This window comes from Dipodomys spectabilis, unplaced genomic scaffold, assembly GCF_019054845.1.
Source record: "Dipodomys spectabilis isolate Male_0828 unplaced genomic scaffold, ASM1905484v1 ptg000267l, whole genome shotgun sequence".
Classification (NCBI taxonomy): Eukaryota; Metazoa; Chordata; class Mammalia; order Rodentia; family Heteromyidae; genus Dipodomys; species Dipodomys spectabilis.
In genome coordinates this window covers 20,093-28,537 of record NW_024870944.1, presented here as the reverse complement: position 1 = coordinate 28,537, position 8,445 = coordinate 20,093, and positions in this window count along the sequence as shown.

Here is an 8,445-nt window from a genome sequence, read left to right as displayed (position 1 = left end):
TATAAAGCAAATCTATTGAGCAAATGTATTCAATTGCCACTAGACATATTCAAAATTATGAATTATCTGATATTTTAATGAATAAAACTGTTATCATTGTTTGTCTCACCATGCTAAAAATATGAAGGAGGTATTTTAAACTAAAACTACAAAAGGAATTTTAAGATCTTGGTGCTAACAAATCTGTCCAGATGTTATTACATTAAACAGAAAATTCAAAATGGTTTTTCTTCATGAATACAGAGATCAAAGGTCTTTTAATACTTATTTTTAAATGCAAATTAAAGGGGAAAATCAGTCAGTAGGTAAATTTTATGTTAAATGTTAATTTTTAAAGAGGAAAACAAGATCCTAGGTGGCAGACAAAAGACAAAGCAATATCAGAGCACTATATGCTCAATAATCAATAAGAATCTTTAATTGAAAAACTGATCTGGAATGTGCATATTAGGCAAAGGCAAGCAGTCAGAACCTGCCACAACAAAGTAATACCATAATGTATATCTCAGAAAAAGGAAACAAATTCATTATCCTTGTTTGCAATGATACACATAACCCCCCCTACACATACACACACACATACACACACACACACACACACAATTGAATGTATGCAACAGCTCAATCTACTCACATCCATTCAACATTAATCAAAGATCTTCCTGTAATATTTGAAACATTAAAAATTTCAAGCCTTGTAAATAATTGATAACAGATGCATAAGCATGCATTTTCTGAATAGCACTCTGCTATGGAAATGAGAGTTCGTGGTGGTTATAACTATTTAAAACATCTCTGAATCTCGAAAGAATAAAACAAGAGACAATCCGAATTTTGGAACTATATTTCTACCAGCTATTCTGCAAAGGATTAATAAGAAGTTACGAGATCCAATAATAAATATCAAATTAATACATTAATATGTGTAAGTGAAGTGAAAGACAGTGATCAGAAATCAATGCTGCCTCCAATTCTCAGCTGGCTACACACTGTGACACCTTTGATTCTGCTGCACCAGGCCCACAGTTGTCTTCCTCATAGCAGTGGCCCTGCTGGGGTTGGTGATGGGAGCTGTGTGAACAGGGGGGAGGCCAAAGGGGAAGCCGAGCTGGGGCTGGGGCTGGGGGCAGTGGGGAGAGGATAGGAGGCCCTGGCAGAGGCAGTGAAGGGAGGAAGGAGGTAGTAGGCTAGCAGCTCAGGCAGCAGCAACCCCAAAGGCAACTGAGTTCTGGGTAGTGTCTGTGAGATGCGGAATTTGGGGTGGATCTGCTGAGGCCTGTTTGCTTGGTGAGGAGAGGAAGGAGTCTCAAGTCCCACCCAAACAATGAGAAATGAGACAACCAATGGCTAAAGAATTTCAAGAACACAGGCAGGGACTCATAGGTAAACTCTGGGTGGAAGGAAGGCAGCAGAGCTGGGGCTGTGATTGTCATGCATCTCTGGAAGCCATTGGAAGTGAGGGCCAGCTACGCTATGGGCTAGGCCTTGCTCTCACATTGAAGCAGACACCAGGAATTTCCACCACAGCCTCAGCCTGCCCCATGGAGCTGGCCTGTTGTGGGTGCTGAAGACCGGGCAGGTGCTAGAAGGTTATGCGCAGCAGGGCAGAGGAAGCAAGTCTAGTAGGCGCTGCTCCAGCACAGCCCGGCCTAGGCCCACTGGGGAAGTTGTGCCTCTGGATCAGGACCAGGCTCTGCTCCCCAAACAAGTAGAATCTCTGGGGACCTGCAAGTGGCTGCCACGTGTGTGTTGTGAACTTCCTTAGCATGGCCAAGGAGTCTCCATGGAGAGACACATTTGCTCCTGTGCCTCTCCCATCTTCTGGATTCCTGCTCCCACCTGCCTCCTGCCATGTCCAACTACAGGAGTCAACTTCTCCAAGCCGCTGAGAGGCCATCCCGGAAATGCTCAGAGGGTTTTCCAGGCTGGTTCACCATGCATGCAGGGCTCACAGGGTGCCATCCTCCAGGCAATGTGTACCCCATTTCAGCTTGGTCACCCCTGCCTAGGGGATTATGAACTGCATTCTTACACAGAAAACCAGGGGTACACAGGCCATCCTGTAGTCTAAGGCATCCTTTCCTTCCTCTTGCTAAGGTGTGGGGCAGCTATGGAGACAACTGCAAGATCATGTTTTATTATCTAAAAGGAAGAGGAAGAAAGCTTCATTGTCCCAGATACAGCTGCCCCTGGGGTTCTCTGTGTACAGTGGTCTTGTGCTGAGATAAGGATCCCCAAAGACCACCAAGGACCCAGTTCCGATGCGAGCACATGAGACTCATTTATTGCATGCTGGATCCTGGACTCATAACCATCTCCATTGCAGCGGATCAGAGTTGAGAGCCCCAATCCCTCAGTTAACAGGGTTTTTATTGGGTATAGGTTTGAGGTAAGGGGGTTCCTACCTTGGCAGTTACATGATTAGTTGACATTAAGTGACTGAATCTTCTAACAATCTTATTGGCTAACATGTGCAGGCTAAGCAGTAAGCAGCAAACTGTTAACTAGCTATCTTAAGAAACATCTGTAGCTTTAGGTACCTTCCTGTCATCCGCTGATGGCTATTGCTAGGGGAGTTACTGGCAGAACGTTATTGGGACATTTCAAAGTTTTTCCAGGAACTGGATTTCTAAATTTCTGTAAAAGTCTTTACAATGGGTACTTTCAGTAAAGGTCTTCACAATACATACTTTCGGTAAAGGCCTTCAAAATGGAGTCTAAGTCCACAATTCCTGTACTTTGGCTAAGGTCTCTCACTAGGTGTTTGTGTGTGTGTGTGTGTGTGTGTGTGTGTGTGTGTGTGTGTGTGTGTGTGTGTGTGTGTGTGTGTGTGTGTTGGTTTGAGAGAGTCAGACACAGCTAATGTTTGGGGTAAAACACTACTTCCCTTCAGCATTGAGTTTTGGTGTCTAGTGTTTGGCCCCCTCCCCAATTCTGAGTTCTAAAGTTGTCGTTCTAAATACTTTTATCCTTCAATCTTCTTGATATTCAGATTTCAAAAGTCTGTTTGTAAACTTCCACATTTGCTTCATGAAGGTGGTGCCTTTCTTCTAACTTTCTTCTAACTTCTAATCTTTTCTCTCTTTAAATGCAGTTTGTGCTGTTAGTGGTTTTACTTAGCCAAGACTGTTGTGGTCCAGGCTGTGACTATTAATTCTGAGATTAGTTTAAGCCAATATGATACTATCCTTTCAGTCTATCTAGTGAAAGAAGTTCAGCATATTTATTGACGTAATTTCCTGGTTGTAAATACAAAAAAAAGCATCCAGTGGTATAAATGTACAATCGGTTGTTTTTAGTAAATTTTGCACCAGTGTAATGAAAAAAATCTTTTTAGTAAAGTGAGTATATGGAATGGGAAAAAAACAATATTATAAAACATAAAAATTGATCAAATACTAAAAGAAAAAGAATGACACTGATTGTGAATGAAGTACAAATGTAAGTGTTTAATAAATAAATGAAATGTTTGAGATTCGTATCCACATAGAAAATACATAGGAAAATAAAGACGAAAGTCACTGAGATCCCATCTTATACTCCAGAATAGCTATCACCACTCAAATAAATAAACTTCTGGAGAGATTGAAATACATCAGGAACTGTATTTGGTTTTGTGGCATTGTAAACTATTGCAACCCATATGGAGATCCTAATGGAAGTTTACACAATACCAAAAAGACATATATGTTGATGACCTTTATCGCAACTGGATACATATTGAAGGAATATAAGTCAACATGAACATCCATGTTCATGGCAGCAATATTCATAACAACCAAGCAACCATTTAATTCTTATTTAATTTCAATTATTTCTTTCTGTCTACTGGATTTGGGTTTGTCTTGCTGCTCTTTTTCAAGGAGGCTGAGATGTCTCATAAAATTGTTGGTTTCAGATATCTCCAATTTGTTAATGTAGGTACTCAGAGGTATAAACTTGCCTCAGAATACTGCCTTTGCTGTGTCCCAGAGGACCTGGTAGTTTGTTTGTTTGTTTTTTTTTTTTCATCGTGGGGATTGAACTCTGGGCCTGGACGCTGTCTCTCAGCTCTTCAGCTCAAGGCTAGCGCTCTACCACTTGAGCCTCAGTGCTACTTCCGAGCTGGTAGTTTTTGTGCTCATTTTTGTTGAATATCATGAACACTTGAATTTCATTTCTAATGTCTTCCATGGCTCACTGGTGGTTCAACAGTGTGTTTTTCAGCCTCCATGAGTTACAGGATTTTCTTTGGTGGCTTTTGGTGTTGAGTTCTAACTTTATTCCCTTGTGGTATGAGAGAATGCAAGGTATAACTTCAATGTTTCTGAATTTGGACAAGTTTGCTTTGTGACCTAAAATGTGGTCTATTTTGGAAAATGTTCCATGTGCTGCTGAGAAGAACATGTATTCTGATGCTGCTGAGTGAAATATTCAGTAGATGTCTATTAAATCTTGTTGATCTATGCAGTTGTTTAGGTCTGTGGTTTCTCTGTTGAGTTTTTGCCCAGTTCATCTATGAAGTAGGGATAGTGGTGTGTTAAAATCCCCAACAATTAATGTGTTTGGATTAATATGGGATTTGAGAGAAAGTAGTGTTTCTTGGATAAATTTGGGTGCTTCGTTGTTTGGCGAATAGATATTTAGAATTGTAATATCCACCTGAATAAGATATCTGGTATGTAGCGACCTTTTTTATCTGTTCTAATCAATTTTAATTTGAAGTCTATTTTATCTGATGTTAGGATTGCAACTCCTGCCTGTTTACGGGGAGCATTTGCTTGGTGGATTTTGTTCCAGCCTTTCACATTCAAACTAAGTTTGTTTTTGGGGGGAAGTTCTACTCCTGTAGGCAGCAGATAGAAAGATCTTGCTTTTTAATCCAACTAGACAGTCTATTTTGCTTAATTAGAGAGTTAAGGCCGTTAATGTTAAGAGATAGGACTGAGAGTTAGTTGGGAGTTCCTGCCATTTTATCCACCTTCTTGGGGGCTTCGGTAATGGGGGTTCTTCTTATGTTTCTTGGATTCTCATTTTGGGTGTGGTTTCTTGGCCTTTATTGTGGTCTTGTTGGTTTTCTAAGTGTAGGACATCTTTAAGAATCCTTTGTAGGGCTGGTTTGGTGGAGATGTATTGTTTCAATTTTTCTTTGCTATGGAAGTTTTTTATTTGGCCTTCAGTTATGAAGGAGATTTTAGCTGGGTACAGTATTCTTGGTTGATAGTTGTTTGTTTTTAGGGCATGGCATGCATCATTCCAGGCCCTTCTTGCTTCGATGGTCTCTGCTGAGAAATCTGAGGTGATTCTAATTGGTTTCCCTTTATAGGTGATTGATCTTTCCTGTTTGACAGCTTTAAGGATATTTTCCTTGGTTTGGATTGATCCTGTGCAGATTTTAATGTGATGGTGGGATGTCCTGTTCTGGTCTGGTCTATTTGGTGTTCTGAAAGCTTCTTGTATCTGAATTGGCCTATCTTTTTGCATGTTTGGGAAGTTTTCTGCTAGGATCCTGTGAAACAAATTTCCTAGACCATTAACTTCTGTCTCTACGTGTTCCTCTACACCCATTATCCTCAAATTAGGCCTTCTGATGGTGTCTTCCAAATGTTGAATAGATCTATCATATTTCTTGGTTTTGTCTTGGATGGTTGTATATTCTTTCTCTATAATATCTAGGCTGTATTCCATCCCCATAATTCGATCTTCTCCCTGGTCGAACCTACTGCCAAGACTTTCTACTTTGTATTTTATTTCTTATTCTTCTAGTTGGTCGGCTTTGATGGCCTCAAATTCTTTGTTGGAGATTTGTTTTAGATCTTGCATGAATTTCTTAAATTCCTTCATTTGGTGTTCAGTGTTTATTCTCAAATCACTTAGTTGATTGGTTATGGTTTACTTGGACTGCCATTCCTACTCTTGGGTTCCATTCAGCATTCCATTTGTAGTCTCCCTGATTTCTTTCAGCTTTCTACTTATGGATTGCATGAATGCCTCCATTGATCTTTGTCTATTCTCATCCAGTTCTCTACGTTTCTGTATTTCTCTTTAAATAGCTTCCTCATGTTCACAGAATTCCTGCAGTTCTCTTTGAGTGTACTGAGCCTGTTCACGCCATTCCTGACTTTCTCTTTGTCTGTTCTCAGCCAGTTCACGCAATTCCTATCTATCTCTTTGACTGATCTCAACTTGCTTATGCAATTCCTTTATTTCTCTTTCAGTGTTCTAAATCTGCTCACAAAATTCCTGTATCAATTTTTGAGTATCTTCCTCAGGCTCATGAGTCTCCTGTATTGATCTTTGGTTTACCTCCTCTCTCTACTTATCTTGCTCACACTGATACCTTTACAAATTTTCACTCTTTTCATTTACCCTGTTTACCTGTAGTGTTTGTAGAGCTTTTTGGGAATATCCTCTGGATTATTCATTACCTTTTCTGTCCCCTGATTGTCATGAGTGGGAGCTGAGATCCTCGGACTTGCTATTTTTCTTGCGTTTTTCTGGCTTGTTCTGCCCATTTGGGATGAGTGTAACACCAGTTTTGTGCTCGAACACTATTTTAAGGTAAGCATCAACCAAAGTCTGTAGTTATACAGTCAAAAGTCTGCAGATACAATCTAGTTCAAGAGATAGAATCTATTCAACATCAAACAAATATGTCTTAGTGGCCTAAGAACAGTAAGGAGAATTTGGCAACCAGAAATTATTAGGTTTAGGGAGAATGTGGGGAAAAATAGGATTAGTGGGATGTGGGAAGGTGAGGGAGAGTGGAATTAACCAAGTCCTGATCTCAAATAGGGAAATGGATTGGACAGTATGAAAGCAGATAGAGAAAAAAAGAAAAAGAAAAAAGAATAAGAGAAAAAAGAAGAAGAAAAAAGAGACAAAAATGGGAAAACAAAAATTTACAATTAAAATGTGAAACCCTTAAAAACTGCAAGTTTGAAGAACTAGTATTCAGAGAAGAATGGGGATGGGATGAGAGGAGGGGAGGGATCGAAAGGAGACAGGAAAAAGTAGAAAAATAAAAACCTTTAAAAATATTATATGGGTATAGAGAGGAAATACTGCAATTATGGACTTTAAGTCTAAGGTTTTGAGTTGAGTAATAAATTTCTGGATTAAGTGTGTACACATTGGGTGATAAGATCTAATAATCAGCAACAGGTATATCTGAAGATGAGCAGAACAGCAATTAAGTCACACAGAAAAGAATGAAAGAGAAGAATTGAAAAGAATGAAAAAAGAAAAAGAGAAAAAATGATCAAAATGTCAGTAGAAATTTTTAAAAAGCATACACACGTATACACCTAAAATTAAAATTATACGAGGAAGAAAAAAATAATAGAAAACAAATTTTTTTTAAATTAGAATTTAAAAATTTTAAAAATATTTAAAAATAAGGTACAAAAACAGAAAGTTCTTTGTTTTTTGGGGGGTGGGGGAGATGGGAAGATTCTGTATCTCCCTTTTGTTCATAACCAGTCTCTTGGTGGAGTCTCTGGTCTGGTTGTGGTGTTTGGTTTTCCTGTGGCTTGATTGGTTAGTTAAGTCAGTTTGTTTGGGCAAGCAGAAAAATGCTCTGCTTTTCCCAGGATTTTGTGATCCTCCTCCCAGGCTAGTTCAATGGGATATAGATCTGCTTTGAGTATCACAAAAGAGGAAGATGGCTGTTACCGCTTGTTTGGAGATGCTGTGATGAGGCTAGGTTCTGTGTAGAGTTGAGGCCTTTCAGCAAACAGTAGCTTTTCCCTGAGGGGCTAGCTTCTGAGACACTCACAGAGCCCAGACTGGAGCCAGTCTCAGGGTTTATGTTTACTGAATTTCAATTGATTGTCAAGGATGCTATAGGGAGGGGCAGCCTCTGGCTCTGTTTATGCAGTAAAGAGAGCAACTCCTGGGGACAGATTTTCCCCTGCCTGGGCTGGGTGACTGTTCCCTGTGTGGAGTTGAGCTTGGCAGGTCTGGGCAGGTTCCTGTGACCTGCTAAATGACTCTCTGTTTTTCTCTCAAGGCCTGAGTTGGCGCTAGCAGCTCAGCCGGGCATTTGTCAGTATCAAAGATGGAGATCTCCAGTAGTAGGGTGGGGAATGAGTGGCCTTCCCTCCTCTGCTCCCTGAGAAGGAGTGAGGACGCCAGGCTTCTACTAACACCGCCTGAGTGTTGGTTCCTTGGTCGTCTCTGGTCTGCGATCTGCAGGGTGAAAATATATGCTCCTTGTCAGTTCTTGATGGTGTTGAGTAGAATCCGCTTACCTGCTGCATCTGGCGCTTTTGTCCCGGACTCTCAGTGTTGCAGGTATGGCATCTATGGCCGCCATTGTGTCGGCAGCATCCGGTAAGTACTCAGATCTGTCTCTTTGCCTGGATTTTCTTTCTCTGGCTACACTCTCTGTACCGTGATGGCACACTTGGTGTAATTCTGGCCTAGGACTGTTCACTGGAACACTAAAACTGCTTTCTATGCAAG